General features: G+C 41.3%; 1 non-coding gene across 1 annotated transcript; it reads right to left on the bottom strand.

Annotated features, from left to right (window-relative positions):
* Positions 1 to 18,733: 18,733 nt before the first annotated feature.
* Positions 18,734 to 18,840, bottom strand: LOC143382442 (U6 spliceosomal RNA). The gene has a single exon (XR_013088994.1). It is a non-coding gene; the product is annotated as a U6 spliceosomal RNA (small nuclear RNA).
* Between the last annotated feature and the right edge of the window lie 1,572 nt (positions 18,841 to 20,412).

The raw sequence follows: 20,412 nt of genomic DNA, 5'->3' as shown, positions 1-20,412 counted from the left end.
GCTGGAACAAACAGTCATTGATTTTCCTAACATCATCTCTCCCTCCTTCTCTCTCTCTCTTTTTTTTTTTTTTTTTTACAATGTACAACTCAGATTTGGGTTGGTGAAACAGGCTAAGGTTTTAAAAATGATACTCTTTATTTTATGAGCCACCATGTCTGCAGAACCCTTTTGCAATATTGGAGTCAAGGCCCAACACAACCTTGTCAGCAATCCATAAGCTCCATTTACCATTGTATCACTAGCAAACACACTGCAGATGTGCAAAAAGACTTGCCTAAATAATATGGAATGATTGCATAATATTCAGAAAGTATGTATTAGGTTTCATCAAGTAGTGTTCACAAGCAATAAATAAGACTTGCAGAATCTGCTGGATATAAAGTGTATTGTAATATCCACCTTCAACTCTTCTGAAGTCCTGAGTAACACTATCCAGGGAAAACAACTAAGAGCGGTTTGCTTTGCAACAGCACATGTGCGAGTGCGCGCACACACCACACACACACACATACACACACACACACACACTGAGTCCCCTTCAATCTTCTGAGTTGTAGCAGGCTATTGAGGGTTGAACAGCTTGATGAAGCTATTAAGTGACTTTTCATTTACTATCCAACAAGGCAAATTCCTAAGGAATGTGTGTGGGTGTTGATGGTATATTATGGGGCCTACAATCACTTGCCATGTTGGTTGGGTGAGTTAATTAACTCAGAGATTTCATATCTCTAGTAGTGAAAGTGGAAATGCTAACAGTCATTGAGTTTCAAGGGAAAAACTGGTACTGTGGGCATGGAGGTCAGACTTCCTGAATCCGAATCCTTCTTCCACCACCACAGTGGACCCTGGGTGCTCCATTCAGATTCCTTCCAAGGACTGAGAACAGGCCTGTGGCTGCTGGAGTATGTACTATGATCATCCCACTGTTGGGTCCCTCTCCACAGATTGCTCTCCAGTAGCCAAAGAGAGCTGCCGTGCTCAACACTATACTCCACCTCCTGGGGAGATTCTGCAAGAATTCAAAGGCTTGGACATCTCTGAAGGGTCATTTCAACACCAGAAATGCCTGCTGGGCAGTTTCAGCCTGGTCACTCATCTTTACTCACCCCTGCCTCACTCTCCCTCCCCCTGACAGGTACTGCTCGGGAGAACACTCCCCAATAAACTTCCTGCAAGAAAAATTTCCTATTCAGAATCTCTTTCCAGGAATCTAGGTATTTTGTAAAAAAGTATCACACAGGTAAAGGCACATGGTAGGGTTGGAATTCTGATAAGAATCCTGGAGTTCAAGTCCAAGTCTCCTCTTGGCCTCCATCTTTCTGTCTCTGCACATGAAATGGGGTGAAGGACGTCTCCACACAATAGACCCTTGTATTTCAGCTCCTTAATAATCAGTGTATTCTGATCTTAGCAGGAATTGTCATAAAGAAATTAGATGTATCATCATAATCTGTGTGATCTAGTCCAGTTTTTTCATCAGAGAAGGCTGCTGGACTTAAGGTATATATATATATTCTCACATATTTTTAATTTTTTTATAATTTTAAAAATTACTAAAATGAGTATAATCTTGGACAATAAGAATTTTTTAAATAATTTTTTATTTATATATAACAATAATAACTTTAGAGAGATGATCATGCAAACTAGCAAAGATCACTCCCATTCATCCATCATCCACTCATCATTCATTCATTTATTTTTTATCCATCCAACCGGCCACTCTAGGTTGTAGACTTTCCAAGCATCATAAGAAATTCTAAGAACTTTCCAAACACAATCCACTTTCACCTTCACATCGACAATATGAAGATTAGTAGATTCTCAATCTTTTCCCAGATGATCCAGATAGGAAGAGGCACAGTGAAAACTCTAATCCAGCTAGCTGTCTCTAAAGCCCCTGCCTTTATAATTACCACAGTATGTTGTCATCCTCACTGGTACCCAACTAAATGAAAGTGATAGGAACTTTTATGTGAGAAATAACAAAAAAAAAATCTTAAAGTTCAGGAGAGAAGACTATTTAAATAAACGATCCTGTGAAACTTCCCAGAAAAGGCACAGGTTGGCCTTTTGGGGAACCCAGAAGCACTTCCAGAGAGAGAGCCTGGCGATTTTATTTAAGAAATAAGTAGAAGAGTCCCCAGACTTGAATCGCAGACTTGAGTTCAAGTTCTGTCTTCATCTATTACCAACTGTGTTTCCCCAGACATCTTACTGAACCTCTCTGAGCTTTCCTTTTGTCATTGTAGAAGATCTCATGTTTTGAAGAAAATATCTCTCACATTTACTCCACCAGCAGATAATATGGTAGACATTTAACAAATGTGTTTAATTTGAGCTAACCCACATCTCTAGGCTATAGTAAGAAAGTGGTTAAAAGTGATTCAGCTACTTTGTAGTTGTCCTTTTATTTTGCATCATACTATTTGGTCATGAAATGCCACACATTCATGTGTTTTTGCCACACATGGACACACACACACACACACACACACACACACACACGCTCCCACAGTTAGGGATGAGTCAGAATCCACAAGAAAGGAGTGTTTAGGCACCACAATAAACTTTCACATGGAGAGCAGCAGTAGTCTTCTTAATTAAAATCTCTAAAGAACTCTTGTTGTTGACAATATCACCACCCAAAGCCATATTTACGTTGTTAATTATTCATGTTGCCGTGAATAAGAAACAATGCCCAGGCTTCCCATAAAATTTCCAAAAATTAAACCAGGGAAATGGGCAATAAATGTCATTTGAAATGGTACTGATGCTAGTTAATTGCAAGACAACTGTAAAATAATGGGACATGAGGTGCTTCAACAATGCCTAATTAGTAACTATATGGACATTTTCTTGGAAAAAATGGCAATTACGTGGAGCAAACACTTAGCAGTCATCATCAAAGGCCCTTTACCAATATTAGCTCATTAATCTTTCCCACAACACCTGGTAGGAGGCAGCACCCATCCACATTGAGAGAATGGGTAATGGGGGGCCAAAAGATGAAAATTCACTTCTGCTGTGGTCGCTTCACGATTTGTCCCCCTCACACTGAAAGCACCCAGGAGAGATACCCTAGGCCAGGGCAGAAAGGTGGTTTGCTTATTAGCTTGCCCAGGCCAGGTGCAAGGCCAGTGTAGTGACTTCTTGGTTCCTCCTCACTTCCAGCACCCGCTCCAGATCCTGGGGGTCCCAGAGAATCCCCCACATTGCACTGCACCTGCAGAATGCACTCTCTTGAAGTCATCAGCTCTGTTCCTTTTCCTCTGCAAGAAGGTTTTGGACTTCCAACACACAAGACCACAGGGGAGGCCGAGCTGGGCCCCCTTCCATGAAGCCCAGCTTTCCACAGTTGAACACAGTTCACAACTTTTGGTTTCAACCCAACTATAAGATCTAGAATTATGTCCTAAGTATAAGAGAATTGAATTAGGTGCAAACATAAAACAGCAGTGAATTGTATCTTACGTGACCTAATTTAATCCACATTGAAATTGGTGGCAAACATCTCATTTGTACCTAATTTTGTGTTCTCTCTCCAAAAGAGGGTCCCCAAATTGTATAAATTCTAGACTCAAGAAAACATAGACCTGCAGTTTATGCCTGTTGAGTTCCTCCTTCTAAGTCAGGAGCCACATTTTGTGGGATTTCTGAGGGCTGATGCCTTACAGAGGTCGAGTTGGTTTCTCAACCCTGCAGCAGCTGCATCCTCCAGTGAGGCCCGTGTTCATTTTCTGACCTAACATCATCTGTCTTCAAAAAGTCATGAATAATAATGTGAAAATAGAGAATAAGAAAGGGATGGAGGTCCACAGGAAGAAGGGAAGGGAGAAGAAGGAGGACTGGGGCGGAGAGAGGAGGTGAGAGCAGCCTGTGCCCCCACACAGGTGAGCGCCTAATGTGCTTTCACCTAATGACAATATGTGATGGGGACAACCCCCCCCCCACTTCATAGACAAAGACACTAAGGCCTGAGGAGTTTAAGTGACCTACAAACCCCACAGCTGGTACGAAGGTGAGCCACACCACAGTGCCACCCCCCACAGACCCTAAGGTCTCAGCTCTCCCCACGATGCTGCCTGAGAATGTGTTTCTTGTTCACCTCCCACTTGCCTCTTAAGCCCTTGCCTAATCCACAGCCAATGAAGAGCATTTGGGGATGTTACTACCCTGAAAATAATGTTTGATGATTTGAAATCCAATTTTCTTAGAGCAACATATACAATTCAAGGAAGAAGCATCCTTAATTTGTTCCTGTGTATGAGGAAAGAAGACAAATGATCATGTAAGATTGGGAGGATAGATTTTAGGGTCTGATGAGTCTCAATTAAAAAATCCTGGGCCCTATTCCACATCAGTAAAATGGGCACAGTGATAGTACCTATATGTGAGTCTGATATGAGGATTAAATGAGCAGATATTTAGTGCCTGGTACTTAGGAAGCACTCAATGATTGCTGGCTATGTTTTAAAATACACTAACTATGAATGATTGCTAGTGATCACTCCTTCATTCAGAGTGTACTGTATTAACCGACCATGCTGACTGGCCCTGGAGTCACACAATTTAGACTTAAATCCTGTCTCATCAAATTACTTTCTGCATAACCACAAGGGCTCTGCTGAGCCTCTGTGCCTCCGCTTCCTTATTAATAACAAGGATGTAGTAACAGCATCTGCTCGATCTTTTTAATAAAGATGGTTGCAGAGACTGAAAGAGTCTTGTATGAAAGCTTTTTAGCCTCTGCCTGGCCAACAACAAGAGGTTGATGAATGTCGGCTAGTGATAGATTTCAGGCAGGCACACCTTGCGCACAGAAGGACTTGGTCTATGTTTGAGACACAGAGTCAAAAAAATTAACTAAACATTCACTCAACAAACATCCATCATCTGCTAGGTAAAAGACGGCGTCCTGTGGACCATGGATTCGGGCATCAATACATTGCTCCTGCCCTCGGCTGAGATAATCATGTGTTCTGGCATAGACAAAGCCACAAGGATCAGTAGAAGCATGTGAAGGGAGAAACCATTCTTTCTCAGAGCATCCAGGGATGTTGAGCAAATGAAGTATTTTATAGTCTCCCAAAATTTCAGGAAGATACATTTTATTCACCTTCTGGCACCCTCAGGTTTATTTAATATCAGTTCTTATGTCAAGTGAACGAATGATGGCCTTTCTTCATGAAGTGGTAGCCTGTCTTTAAACATCTCTACAGACAGGGAGTTTGGGAACTAGCGGATTCCACTGCTCCATGGCTCCCAAGTCCTTCCACCTACTGATTGGACTGCAGCCTGGTCCCCTGGACACACCCACACTTGGAGATCGCCCTTTCCCTGCAGCAGGGCAGAGCAAATGTAAGCCCTCTCCCACCCTGTAGGCCTTTCTCACATGCCTAAGTCGTTATTCCTTTCAGTTAAACTTTTGGGCCTCCCATGATGAAATCCTCCCACACCTTTTCTCAGCCACGAGCATCTGGATGGCAGAAGTGAAGGCTGAACAGCGCCCTGGGCACTCCCGCCACCCACCACCCTCTGCCTTAGTCTCAGCATCTCCCCCTCCTCCCCGTCTGCCCTGCCCACACTTGGGACTTGGGACCACTCTGCCAGAGTTCCCCTCTTAGTCCTTACCGGGGGCCTAACCCATGCTCAAGTCTCAGTCTCTGGAAACAGGAGCTGCTGCAGATCTGTCTCTCAGTCTTACTAACTAAGAAAAAATGTCTCCTGAAGGAATTTCAGGGCCCAAGGGGGCCAACATTAGTGTTTGAAACATTTCTTGTTGGCACAAGGCCAATGGTAGTGTGGTCTATGGTGTGGGGCCGCCCCCAATCACCGAGTTCACTCCCAAATGCCAGAGACTGCTGACCACTGCCAGATGGGCTGTGGTGTGCCTGATGATACAGAATTAACCTGCAGGACTTGCTGACCCGCTTGTCCTCACCAGAGAGCAAAAGCATGATAAAGTCCAGACCCCTCAGCTTACCCTTCTTAGACCCCGAGCTTGACTCTTATGCCTACCCAACTTATTTCCCACTATATCCTCATACCCCAAATCATGGCCAATCTGCCATTTCACTGTGGCTGTCACCTAGGGGATTGGCCAATGTCGTACCTTCCCCTTGTGAGACTCTCTGGACCACCTCTGCCTCAGCGACCTGCTCAAACCCGATTTCCCAGTGACGTTTCCCAACACTTTAGTTAAAATGGATCAGACCCACTCTCATCTTTAGACTCAGAATACTTTTTGGAGCTCTTATGAAATTAATTATTCACTCAAAAAAAGAATCATAAGCTCTTATCTGTTAAGGGTACAGCATGTAATCGTCCCAAAAATCATGAGGCAAGGATAATCACCTAAAATATTCTTTTTTGAACAAGAAAGCTGATTAGCATTTAGCATCTTGCCAAAACCACAGGGGATGTGGATGGTGGGATCGTTACTGTCTGCCTTCAGTGTCTGTGCAATCAGGCCCTGGCTCTATCTCCTGAGGCTCCTGCAGGCCCAGAAGCTCAGAAGCAAAAGTTTCCTGAGGACATGTTCCTAAAAGGCACGCTCCCGGCATGCAAAGGAAGAAGAGAAGCGTGACCTGCAAGGTATTTGTGGGCAGAGGACGAGGGGCAATGGCCCGTGGCCCAGAGAAACCAAGGAGGATCAGAAGGAGACTGAGACCCCTAGTGGCAAGTGGAAGAAGTATCTGAAATGGAGACAGCTCTTTGGGCAAAAGGGAAGCTATGTGCCAAGGCAGGGAGAGGAGGCAGGCCGAGAAAGCTCTACCCATGTCAAAGGGATGAATACCCCAGAGCTATTTAAAAAAGAATGAGAAGAACTTCAAAGGTAAGCAACACCCTTCCTGGCAGAGCATCTTCAGGTCCTGAGTGACACAGTTTTAGAGGGTCCTGGAATACCCCAGAGTAGAATATTTCCAGCCATCCCCTAGGAGAGCAGAGGCCATTGTCTCCCCTCTCCACTCCCCACTCAAAGCCAATACGTGCCCCAAGTGGGTGGCAGGCATGTGCACTAAGAAGTGTGAGGGCCCTCTCTTGCCTTCCAACCAGCCTAGTCCTCCAGTTTAATTCTGTATCAAGCAGCTCATCTGTGAAGACTAATATCAAGCACATGCATTGTACTGGGAAAATTTTTAAATATCAACAATCCTCCTGTAGCCTGATGCAAAAGGCAAGTTCAAACCCCTCTAAATACAACACACCAAGTTAGGAGTGATGAGTGAGGCGTGCCCCACGTTGAAACTTCACTGAATCCAACTGCTTGCTCAATTCTAGAATCTCACCTCCCACATTCCTAACACAGGGCTCTTGAACACCTCTGGGAATGGGGAGTGTGTGAGGCAACAGTCCCCAGTGCTCAATGATTCTAATGTCCTTCTACATCAGAGAAAGTTGAGGTCTGCCCTCTTGTCACCGCCAGCCCTTCTCTCTGGAACTGAACAGAGTGAACAGAGCAAACGTCTCCACACTTCCACCAAAAGATAGGTGAATATGCGAGGACTTTTGCCTTTCTGGGTCTCTGCTTCTTTAGCCTACAGTTCCTTAGTTGTTCTTTAGAACCATAGTGAGATTCTTCTTCCTATGAGTATCTCCTGCTGGTCTTCCTCCAATGTGTTGGTGTTTCAGTGAGTGTTTCTGTGGGGCCTAAATCTGGAAAATCCTAGTGATGCTGAGCTTTTAGGGAAAGGATTGGTCATTTGGAGGTAAGGTTTTCTGAAAGTCTTTGGTGCAAGAGAAAGGCTATGGATCATCTGGGAATCCAGCCCTGAGGGGATTCCCTACCACCACAGAACCAGGGAAACTACCGAGAGCTGCCTTGCTATCCTCACTGACCCCAAAGGATGCTCTTAGTATTGGGGTTCTGCACATGAGGAGAAAATTCACCCATACTCCACTTAGGAGCTGACTCTCCAAATCCACCATAAGGTTAACTCTTAAAACATGCTCATCATTGGCTCCCTCACGTGCCAGCCCCAATCCATATGGCACTTAGCTCCACACTCTATTAGCTGACAGAACGGAGATCTCTGTGAAAATGAGTCTTGTCTGGCTTCCTTCTACACATTTGGGCTAATTTTCTGTCCCCTAATTAAACCTCCCTGTGACTGACAGAAGCTGACAAGAAGCAGATCTGCTGATGGAACTAAATATTTTCAATTTTCTCCTCAAGACAATAGACATCCAGGGCAATTCTGGCGATCATCATTTTGGGGAAAGCAGAAGGTTGTATTTTTAAAATGGATATGAACATGAAAACAGGAGCCAAGCCAAGGAGGCCTTTGAATGGGTGAAGAAAGCATCCTTGGAGATATATGGAAGAAATAGTCCTCTCCTCACTCATCAGGAAATAAAATTCCCAGGACAAATGCATAAATGTGCCCCTGGACAAATACCTTTACTTCTGCAGTCAGAAGTAGCCATCCTTTCCTGAGCCTCGCACCTAGCCTGGAATGAAGCAGTGAGCACCAAGCACAGAGTCCAGAGACTTGGATTTGAGAACTGACTTTGCTTCTTGCTGTCAAATCGTGTCAGTCTGTGCTCTGAACTTCAGAGAATGGCAGTCAGCTGTGTGTCAGTCTCACGAATCACTGGGTGAACTTCAAGTTACATAGGTTGGTGAGAATGCTTTGTGTTACTGTAAAAAGTTCTAGAAAGGTAAGATCTGAAGAGCACCACCGCATTCTGCCTCGTGTGATAATTAGTTGTACGTGCCACCCACGAGAATATAAATGCTAGACAGCAGGAATCGCTCTCATCTCTGCCTCCTCAGTATCTGCCATAGGACCTGTCATGTGCGAGGAGCTTGATGAATGTTTGCTGAGTTGACTTCCATTGAATTGGATTACTAACTTGCAAGGTCTTTGGGGGCAATTGTAGAATCTCATTTCACATCATTGCCATTGCCTTGCTCAAAGCTGACATGAGGGAGTATGCAATAAATGGTGAGCAAGTGAATGAATAAATTGAGAGGACCTGAAAGACGGGTCTCAAGTCTGCACACTCGGTGGAATCACCTGGAGCGCTTTTAAAAATTAATCTCGGGACACTGCCCCAGAGAGTCATTTAAAAGTTTCTCAGGATATTCTAATATACTTTCAAGGTTGAGAACCGATGACTTTGAATAATATGAAAATATAAGGGAGAGTCTCTTGCCCCCTGTTTTTGTATCCCCTAACCAATTAGGTTTTACATTCTTCACTAAAGCATATGGGAAGGTATGGCTCTCAGGTGGAAGACTGATGTTGCTACTGCCTTTTGGAAAACACGGTCAAGAAGTGATTTGGTAGACGGATGGCTGACGGACCTCCAGTGGCTACCACATTGGCAGAAACTTGCCTCTGTGTTGTCCACGTGACCGAGCTTGAAGGCCAGATGGCCACCAAGATGGTACTCCATATTTCTCCCAGGCTGAAGGCTCTGAGAGGCTGCCACCTGGTGGTCACAAAGCAGTGACAGTTATCTCTCAATTGACATGCCCCAGTCATCTGTATTTTAATATTTCTGGAAAATGAATATTTGTTAAGGAAGAGAGGATTCTGGATGCTCCGTGGAGAGGAGAATGCAGGTCATACTTACCCTGTTGAATAACAAGTGACAGAAGCCAGGAGGGGACAACGGGCTCAAGGACAGAGTACTGTTGATATCTACCATTGATAAATCTTTACTTCTTTGAGAACAACATATAGTAACAGTAATTCAACCCTCATTCCCATATCCCAGGTGGAGAAACTGAGGTACCTGGAGTTAATTGTCTTAAAGTCTCATGGCATGTTGCTGGATAAACGGATGGAGAACTGACTTTTTAAAACCAGTGTCTTCAGAAAAGGAAATTCCTTATTATCCAAAAGAAAAATTCATGGGAAAAGCCAAATTTTAGAACTGAACTTTCATATGTATATATGGAAAGCAAAGTATATGTGTATATGTATACTTGTGTATACCTGCAAGCAATTTTTTTTAAAAAATCTTCATAATGAGGATTAGATGATAGAAATTCTTTGTGAAAAATTGGACTTTGTGATACTGTTTTTTATATTTATTTAAAAAATTTTTTTAGTTGCCAATGAATCTTTTGTTTTATTTATTTATATGTGGTGCTGAGGATCAAACCCAGGGCCTCACACATGCCAGGCAAGTGCTCTACCACTGAGCCACAACCCCAGCCCCTCTCTGTATTTCTTTATAAATATATTGAAAGACACAAACTAATTCAAACAAACATCTTAAAGTTCAGTCTTGTCAGATCTGCTGTAATGAACAGATAAAACTCATTGGCAAAGGCACCAGGGATCTGGATGTGAAGTTTGGATTTTGTGTTTCATACAGCCTGCTTTTTCAAGGGTTTAGATATGTGAAAAGTGGAAAGGATTGTAATTGGGACCAAACAGACTCAGTGTGTGTGTCAACCCAACCATGAGCTGTGAAACCTTGCACAATTTACTTGAACTACCAAAGCCTCATAGAGTTTTCTCTACCAGGATTCTAGAGAGCCTGGAATTTCTAATTCTTTTTGTGGCTTCCAAGGACACAAAGTCTTCTCCAAGCAAAGTCTCCCAGCCAGACACTAGACTGGAAGAGAGAAATACCCATTGAAACTTTTCTGAGGGCTACCCATGAAGCATTTGTCTGTCTCCCATCTTAGGATACAAATGTCTGTGATCATCTGGTTTCCTTTTGTTTTTCTGCTGCCCTGGTGGAATGAAGGGAGTGTAGTGTTCGTGTCATGAGTGAACACAAGATTTCAAGAAACGACTGTGACAGGAGTGTGGTCTGTTTTTACTTAATATGGGGACGAGGGACTAGAAATAGATAAACAAAATCAAAAATGAAATCATTACCTGTTTTGAGAATGGAGTCAAAACTCAAGGTTCAAGGTGCTGAAGGGTATTGGCATTAAAATCTATGTCAGAGAACTTAAATGGGGTAGGATGTTGTGACAGCATAGCAAGAAAACCAATGTCAGAACCCTGGGAGGCGCTCACCCAGGCCTGGAGCTTTAAACTGGCAAAGCAGGTACTTGCCTATAAGATGGGGTTTGAGGGGCACAGGATAACCACAGACCTCCTTAGCCACCGAGAGTTTTCTCTATCAGAATCCTAGGGACCCTGGAATTCCTAATTCTTTTTTCTAATTTAAGCCTGTCCCCAAAGAGATCCCATTAACAAACATGGATGTTTCCTTGAAAGAATAATGATTGAAGTGCTATTTGTCCTGCGTTACTTTATCTTGCAGAGAGGAAAACATGCAATGGAAATAAAGAGTCGAGAAGTTAGAACAGGAAGAGCGGGTGGGAAGGGAGATGGAGAAGCCGGCTCCCGTGTCTTTTCACCCAAACTGCAGACTTGTGCTGGACAATATGGTAAGCTCCACAGACAAGTGGCTATTTAGATTTAAGTAAATCAAAAAATTCAACTCCTCCAGCCCACGAGCCATGTTTCAAACATTCAATGTTCCCATGAGTCCAGTGTCAACCATACTGGTCAGAATGAGCATGAAACATTCCCATCAAGTTTGTGTGGGACAGCGCGGCCTGCGACAGACACTGAGAGAAGAACCGCGTCTCATGCCTCAGGAGCAGTAAGCTTTGAAATGAGCGTGTTGTTCTAGACAGGGAGTCGTAGTACCTCCTGGCCTTTCCTGGCTTGGTTACCCACAGAACCAAGAAGGAGACGCTTTGTGGGCAGCCAGCCTATGTGGATCCCAGAGGGAAAAGATTCAGATTGGACATGCCAGAGGCCACTTCCTGACCCACCCAAACAGGAACAGTGGCGTCACACGCTCATGTCCACGTCATCAGCGCTCCTGGTCATAACTGTGTCACCTTCTGAGGTTCTCCTGGCAGAGTGAGAAGACCACATCTCACGCAAGAATTCTTCTGTCATCTCGATTGGCTTGATCAATGATGTCCCATGATCCCTGTAGGCTTTCTCCTCTCTTCTTTGTGTTTTTGTGGAGTTTTTTTTTTTTTTTTTTTTTTTTTTTTTTTATTTTAGCTCCTCTGACTGGGTGATTTCAAATATCTTGCCTTCGAGCACATGGATTCTGTCTTAGACTTGATCAAGTCGGCTGTGGGATCTCTCTATGACATTTTTCAAACCTTTGTCATCTTCCTAAGTTCCAGGTTATAGAGACCCTTCATTTAGCTTATAGGTAAGTAGCCACTGTCTGACCATGTGAGAATCAAGATTACCAAAGAGAGCTTTTAAAAAAATACAACCAGGGCTGGGGTGGGGCTCAGCAGTAGAGTGCTTGTCTTGCACATGTGGGGAAATGGGTTCGATCCTCGGCACCACATAAAAATAAATAAACAAAATAAAGGTGTCCATCTACAACTAAAACAATATGTATTTTTTAAAAAGCACCAATAAAAAAATACCACTAACCAAAGCTTGAGCTTAAATGTAGATAAATAAGAAGCCCAGATTTTTAAACCTAGCCACATTATCTCTATAATGGAGAAAAAACATTGTGAAAAGGTTATTTTAGCCAGAAGAATGTGTAAGGGAGGCCCCAGGAAAGGACCCTCTGTATTGGTTTGGCAATGTTGGGAAACCCATTGCCTGATCATAATTAGCAGAAGGCAGAGGAAAGCCAGGATATATCCGAATCTCTGTATCTTCATGTATTAAGTGAAACACTCAGATCAAAGTATCCTAAGCACGTTTCAGTCTTGCGTAACTGTGCACTACCCCAGCTTTCTATGAAGTCAATGTGAAGCTTCTCTAAGTGAGGATGACTTTATCAGCCAGTAAAAATGGTTTTATTTTATCAGCACATATTATTTTACTGCTAAGATAGGGTGTCAGTGCACATTAGCTAGCCACAAAATGGATAGCTAACAAATTGACTCACTTGTCAATTTCTCCAGTGCATTGAATCCTAAGAGGGCTTTCTTTTTCATTTAAAAGAAATTACTTTTTAAAAGGACCATTTTCAGTTCTTTTGCTAGATTTCTGCCTGGGTAAGCCCTCTTCCTGTGCATGCCCCCTGCTTCTGCCCTCCACTTCCCCCAAGCTAGCCATGTTTGTGCTCAAAGCTGTTTTGTAAATCTCAAGAAAGCATTTGAAGAAAATTAAAAACCTCTGCCAAAACCTATAACCATCACTGAGCTTGGTCATAAACTTTAATTGGAAAACTGATATTAAGTATGTATCTTTATTACATTTTGAAAGCATGAATAATATATGTAATCGTCCAAAGGCTGAGCTGGGAATGTGGCCTTATTATTCGAACATAAATGAAAGTGCAGTACACTGTATTATCAATTAGTGTCCAGCTTCTTTGGAAAAGCAGGCGGAGACAAACACTGAGGGCCCCCAGCTGGTGATTTATAGTCTCAAACATCTTTATTCACAAGCCTAAAAAAGCAGGCTGGTAACAGTCGCCAAAGCAGTTGCCAAGACAACTCATCCCTGGATTTAGTATTACTGCATCAGGAAAGACGCCTACGAGGAATTTAATTAGCTAACACCTCATTCTCTTTGGCCAAAAATGGATGGATTTTCTTTCAACTCAAAGTTTCTAAAGAATGAGATTCAGTGGAATCGGGGTAGACACAGACACGCAAGATAGACTTACATGCACCCAGAGAGGCTGGGTAATTATAAAATAGCGAGGATAGTTTTCACAAGGAGTTTGTACTCAATCTGTCTCAGTAGTTTATGTGAATAACTATGTAGCTAGGATTTCCCATACACCTATATCACATATCAATAATTATATAAATAGACACATACAGGTGCATATTATTCATTCATTCGTTCGTTCGTTCATTCATTTTCTTCTTCTTCCATCTTCTCAAAAATGAAGAGGCAATTTATAAGAAAGTTAATGAAAGAAACAAAGAGCACCAAAGGAAAAAATAAATCAAATATAAATCTAATCCAGACTTTAGAATTGTTAGGACTGTTTCATAATTGGTTCTGAGCTTCCAGGTAACCATGGCAATATGGGAAATAGAACAAATTTCTGGCTTCAATTATTCCCCACTGAAAGGAATGGTTTTACTATCCTAGATTCTAGAAGATAGAAATACATACTGTTTTGAGGGGGAGGTGTTGCTTGAAAACCATGTGTATTTGTGATTAACTTTATAAAAATCCTAATTTAAGTGCTATACTTTAATACTTCGTGGTCTGTTGCTTTTTTTTCCCTCATTTAAATCCTCACCACTCACCAATACACCAGATCTACAAAGCTAGTAAGACGGGCTGAACTAATCTCGTCTAATAGCATTAATTGTTATTCACCTGGACTGCACTTCCTTCTTTTCCATTTGCTCCCCTAATTTAATAATCCAAAGGTCAGGCTCTGGGGTCCAACACCAAGCTTTCACCCTCCTGCAAGTGGTGACCAACTCTCTTTTGGGGCACTTTTTCTCTCCTGAACGGAAAAAGTTATCCAACTCCAAACATACATTATGAAAGCTGTGTATGTACCTGCTAATAACTCCAGAGCTGCATGGTATTTTTTTTCCTTTTAAATCACATTTGTACATATTAATCCTTCCAATGATAGGGAAAACAGGAAAGTGCTGATTTCTATTTGTGTGCATCAAAAATTCTGGGCTTCCTCTCAAGTTTTTGGACCCCTATTCTAGGACTCCATCCTTACCTTTCCTTTCTTCCGGTGCATGATCTGAAAACATATGTCCAGGCTATTATAAAACCCATCAAACTAGTCACTAACTAGGAAAGCAATAACAATATAATTCCTAATTATTCCTAATTTCCTGCCTCAGTAGATAATTTAGAGCTAGCCAAGTCTATCTGTCTGGGATGTCAGCCTTATGGGTTTATTAATTTCCAAAGAGATTTTGGCAATTCTAGGTCCTTTGCATTTTCATAAGAATTTTATAATCAACTTGTCAATTTCCACCAAAAATACAAAAGCCTACTAGAATTTTGATTGGGATGGTGATGGATAGTTAGATAATCTTGGTTGTGACTGACATTTTAACAATATTGCATCTTCCAATCCACAGACAAGGCCATCTTCTTCCTTTTATTGATGCCTTTGGTAATTTCTCTCAGCAATATTTTGTAGTTTTCAATATGTGGGTCTTTCTGATCACTTATTAGATGTATTCCTAAGTAGTACATGTTTTTTTCTATTATGAATAATATTTATTTCAATTTTCAAATATTCATTGCCCATATAAACACAATGGAGCTTTGTATATTAATCTTGTATCCTGCGACTGTGATAGATTTAATTTTTAGTTCTCAGAGCTTTATTGTGAATCCGTTGACTATTTCACTCAGAAATCAAGCCTTTCAAAACTGCAGGTACTTTTTAATTTATTTATCTTGCCTAAGTGGACAAGCCAGGACCAGGACAATGTTGAATAGAAATGACAACAGCACAGGAGTTGCTATTTTGGTCTTGATTAAGGGGAAATAATTCTTTCACCATTAAAACATAATGTGAGCTATTACTTTCTGTACATGCCTTTTATCAGTTTGAGTGAGGTTTCCCTTATCTCTTAGTTTGCTGAGAGTTTTTATCAAGAGTTGATACTTCATTTTCTCCTTCCCTTGTGCATTTCTCTCACATGCACACACTGAATGGTACTCAACTGAAAATTAGAAAGGAATCTCTGGAGTTATTCAAGAATCTCTCTGTATGACTATCTCTTCCTCAGCACTTTACCCTATACACGTTAGCTCTTTGGCTTCCCCAGGTTCCCAAGACCATTTCTTCAGCCTCAACCTGGGTCCTACCTAACAGCCACCTAGTTGGACTCATTCAAGGCAGTAAGCTGGAGAAAGTGTAGGGCTCACTTCATTTGTTTCCTTTCTCTCAGGGATTATTGTCTTTCGTTATCTTATGTTCAAATGTTTTCAAAAACATTGTGTTGTATGTTTTGTCTAATTTCTGCAGAAGAGTTAACTAATCTTGGTTATTCTGTCTTGGTTGTTATTATTGGTTAGAAGCAATAATTTGTCTTGCATGAATTTGATACATGTTCCTTCTTAGGGCTTATGCTATGTATAAATCATGCACTAAATCTTGAGAATCTGCATACTTTCAAAACTCCACACTGAGTTTATTGATAATCCTGGCTTGTGAAGTACATATGGTTACCCCATTTTGTATCTAATGGAACTTGATGTCTGTAAAGTATTTCAGAGCATGAAATTTGGGATGCAGTAGATATTTACCAAGATTATTATCCTCATTTTCTCCCTTTCAATATTTGGGGGTACCGTTCCAAAACGGTGTCACCTCAGTAACTGTTTCTCACTGGGGTTGGTTTTCCTTAGACATGCACAAAACACAGCTGTATACTCAGCTCCATGATGTCTTCTTGAAAAATTTGGGGCAACTTACTTGTTCCCACTCCTGAATGGCTATTCTGCATGGCGTGTAGCACTGTTTTAACTTTCTTCACAGCACACGGAGCATTTGTGTTCACATATAAGTAATACCTACATCACTACATTCTCATGTGAATTTTCCCAGGTAACTAATTTCATAGAAATTACTGGCTTGGTATTTCTACATTAGTCAGCTTTTCATTGCTGTGACCAAAATACCTGTGACGAACAATTTAGAAGGGGAAAAGTTTATTTTGAGATCCTTGAGCAACTTCAGTCAATGGTCAGCCAATTTCATCCTCTAGGCCTAAGTGAGGCTGAGCATCATGGCAAAAGAACACAGCAGGAAAAGCTGCTCACCTTATGGTAGCCATGAAGCACAGATCGAAAAGGGTAAGGGTCAAGGTCAAGTGAAACTTTCAAGGGCCTACTCCCAGGAACCCAAGCCCACCAGCCATGCCCCACCCTCTTAGAGTTGCGACCCCGTCCATCCATTCAAAGTAGGATGGACTGATTAGGTTATAGCACTCTGAATATTCCTGCATTAACACAGGAGCTTTGGGGGGACACCTCAGATCCAAAGCATAACAATATTCATTATCTCATTTAGTTATTTTAGAAATAATCATAAATATAGAATATATGATAATACATATTACATCATCTGAATGTATAGCTATGAATAAATCTATGATTATGTAATTTAACTATACATATAATTAATGTGAATGCAGAGTTTTTCTTCTCTGGTCTTCTTCCTGGGAATATCTGAAAAACAAATACTGGGTTATATTAAGTTTAATTAATATTAAACAGCATTAAGTTGGCAAGTCCCCTATCTTCAGTGCTGCCAAAATTTCTGATCTCATAAGTATCTAAACTGAATTTCAATGACTGAATAAGGGGTAGTGTAGTCACTTGGAACTCTTGTACTGAACACACCCTCAGGCTGTGGCTACAATTCCTCAGGATTGTCCATGTGCCTTTCAACACCACTGATATTTAGGAAATTAAGAAAAGTTATTCTTGGCAAGGTCCAATCCCACCACACAAATATTAACTCATAATGGAATTTTGTCTCTCTGTCCTTCAAATCACCCTATAAATTGTTCACAAATTATCAAACTTAATGTATAAACAAAAGAGGGGAACTTTGTAATAAGTCCAGGGTTTGATTTTAAGTCCAAATGCTATATTTTAACTGAGGGCTTAAAAGATAATTGAGCTATGTCTACACATGCAGCCTGAACTAAGACTGTCTCACCCATCTCATTAGGAATCCTGGTCACATGCAATCCTGGTCACATGCAATCCTGGTCACATCACTGTTGGTGATGAATTCAGCTTCCTAAAAATAAGCTCCATGACATATTCTACCTGGAAAAAGGCCTTAGAGGTCATCTAATGCTCTATTTCTCAAATTAGCAGGGAAAGAGGAGATGGCAGTAATGAGAATCACCAGGGCAGTGAGGAAAACAATGTACTCTTGGGCACATGCAATTTGACAAGGTGCTTACAGTGATTCTTTTTAAGTTCTCACAAGTCGCAAATCGACAATCCCGCCATGCTTCACAGCTCTGGCCACCTTCCGGGCCACTTTTAAAAATCCTTCCTGACCAGGTCACATCTCAGACCAGATTAGAATCTCTGGGTTGGTCCCAGAACAAGTACTTCATCTCCTGGGAAAAGTTACCCACAGAGAAGTGGGACATTGTAGTCAGGATAAGTTCCCAGCTCCCTCTAGAGTGGCCACCAAGATGAGGGTTCTCCACCCTCTCTGGGCATCTCTTCCTCTAAGAATTGCTATGCTATCCAGGGAAAATATTGAAAACGTTACTTTGTGGCAAAATAGAACTTACCACCCTCATCATTTTTAAGTACACAATTCAGTGTTTTCACATTGTTTTATAACAGGTTTCTGGAACTTACGCATTTTCTAAAACTGAAACTCTATAACCATTGAATTCCAGCTGCCATTTCTCCCTCTCTGGCCCCTCCCCAGAAACCACCATTCTGGTTTCTGTTTCTTTGAGTTTGACCACCTCATCTGGAAGGAATCACACAGTATTTGGCTTATTTTACTTGTTTTATCCGTGTTGCGGCATGTAAAGATAGTTCCTTCTTTTTGTTGAGTTAAATAATAGTACCCTGTATGTAAATACCCCATTTCTTTATCCACTCATCTGGCAATGGACATTCGAGTTGCTTCCACATCTTGGCTATTGTGAATAATACACAAATATCTTTTCAAGATCCTGTTTTGAATTATTTTGTGTATTCACCCAAAGTGGGATTGCTGGATCGTTTGACAATTCAATTTTTTATATTTTTGAGGAAATTCCGTGCTGTTTTCCGTAACAGTACACCATCTTACATTCACACCACAACACGCAAGGGTTCCAAAAGGCAGAGAATGCTTCGAAAATTTCTATGTCATTCTTGCACAGGGACCATGCTAATCTTCCCTGTGAAGTTCCAATGTTAGTTGATGTGCTGCCAAAATGAACACTAATTAAATAAATCTTGATACAATTTTCAGAACATCTTATTAACACATCCCAGGGGGCTGGCAGACTGAGTCTTCCAGATTTATTTTTTAGAGCACATTTGAATAATTCATTGTAAGAGGAATCAGATCAATGATTTTTTTAAAAAAATGTACTAATAGGCAGATCTCTATGGGTGGCAGCCCTGAAAAGGTAGACACAAAACAGAGAATCAGCCTCATCTGGGAACTTACAAATGCCCAGGTTCCATCCCAGATCTACTGAACCAGAAATCCTGTGGGTAGGTCTCAACAACCTCTGTTTAAAAGCCTTCCTGAGATGCTGATGTATACTCAAGTGTGAAACCTATGTCATGATTTTGTGGCACTTAAGAAGACTCTTCTAAGTCTAATACTTCTACCACATATGGTTGAAATGTCAACAAACATTTCTTCTTTTTGTTTAATTTTGCTTCTTATTTGTTGGTTGGTTGGTATTTTACATATCATAGTTGCCTTGCACTAAGAATAAAATCCAGCTTTCTCAACAGCTGACCCTATGAATTGTAGCTATTATTAACTTCTTATTGACTAATGTGTGCTATAAAATGAGTACAGTACATCAGGATGGCAAATATGTGCCTTACATACCACCTCCACGTCTCCAGAGCCCGAGACAGGCATAGTGCATGACCAGGGCACTCCATACCACCCAGTCCAGGCAGCCTCAAAATCCTTCTCAACACAGCCCTAACAAAAGCCCTAACAAGAGCCCGAGATAAACCCTCGCTGCACACCTCTCCAGGAAATCTAGATCAACCCATCTAGCTTGACCCTTTTCAAGTTGTGTGGATTCTAATGACTATCAATTTTATGGGATTCTCTAATACTGCAATTATTTTGTGAGCACAGTTTCATCATCTACAAAATACTAATACTAATTATGTCATGGGATTTTTAGGAAACTTAAATGAAATAATTTAATTAGAAGAGCTAGGCACAGTGGAACACCCCTATTATCCCAGTGACTTAGAAGGCTGAGACAGGAGGATCACAAGTTCAAGGCCAGCCTCAGCAAAATTAGTGAGGTCTTAAGCAACTTTAGCAAGACCCTGTCTCAAAATAAAAAATAAAAAGGGACAGAGATTTAGCTCAGTGGTAAAACACCTCTGGGTTTGATCCCCAGCACCAAATAAATAAATAAATAAAATCTACATATTTGTTCAACAGTAACTGAAGCATGAAAAGTGAAATTTTTTCCAATTATTTTATCTGCTCTCACAACAATAAAATCCAAATAACCATCTTCCTCATGCAAAACTACACTCCAGATGTATGACCTTTTTAGGGCTGACCTAATAAGATGTTTTTTAATGAGTCCACTTCCCTCCTGGATTAGCCATAAAGAAGTTAAGATTTATTGTGTTTAGAAAAGCTTGTTAGCCCATTTGCTATTGTATTTCATTCATTCTGTCCAAGAACACATTAAGATATGTGTGTTGGTATTCTTTTTTATTTATTTACAGATGAAAAAACTGGGGTAGAAAGAAGTTAAGGAAAGTAAGCAGTCATAAGCTTGTAAGCATTACCAGCTAC

This window comes from Callospermophilus lateralis, chromosome 16 (genome assembly GCF_048772815.1).
Source record: "Callospermophilus lateralis isolate mCalLat2 chromosome 16, mCalLat2.hap1, whole genome shotgun sequence".
Taxonomy (NCBI): Eukaryota; Metazoa; Chordata; class Mammalia; order Rodentia; family Sciuridae; genus Callospermophilus; species Callospermophilus lateralis.
This window is presented reverse-complemented; position numbering and strand designations above follow the sequence as displayed.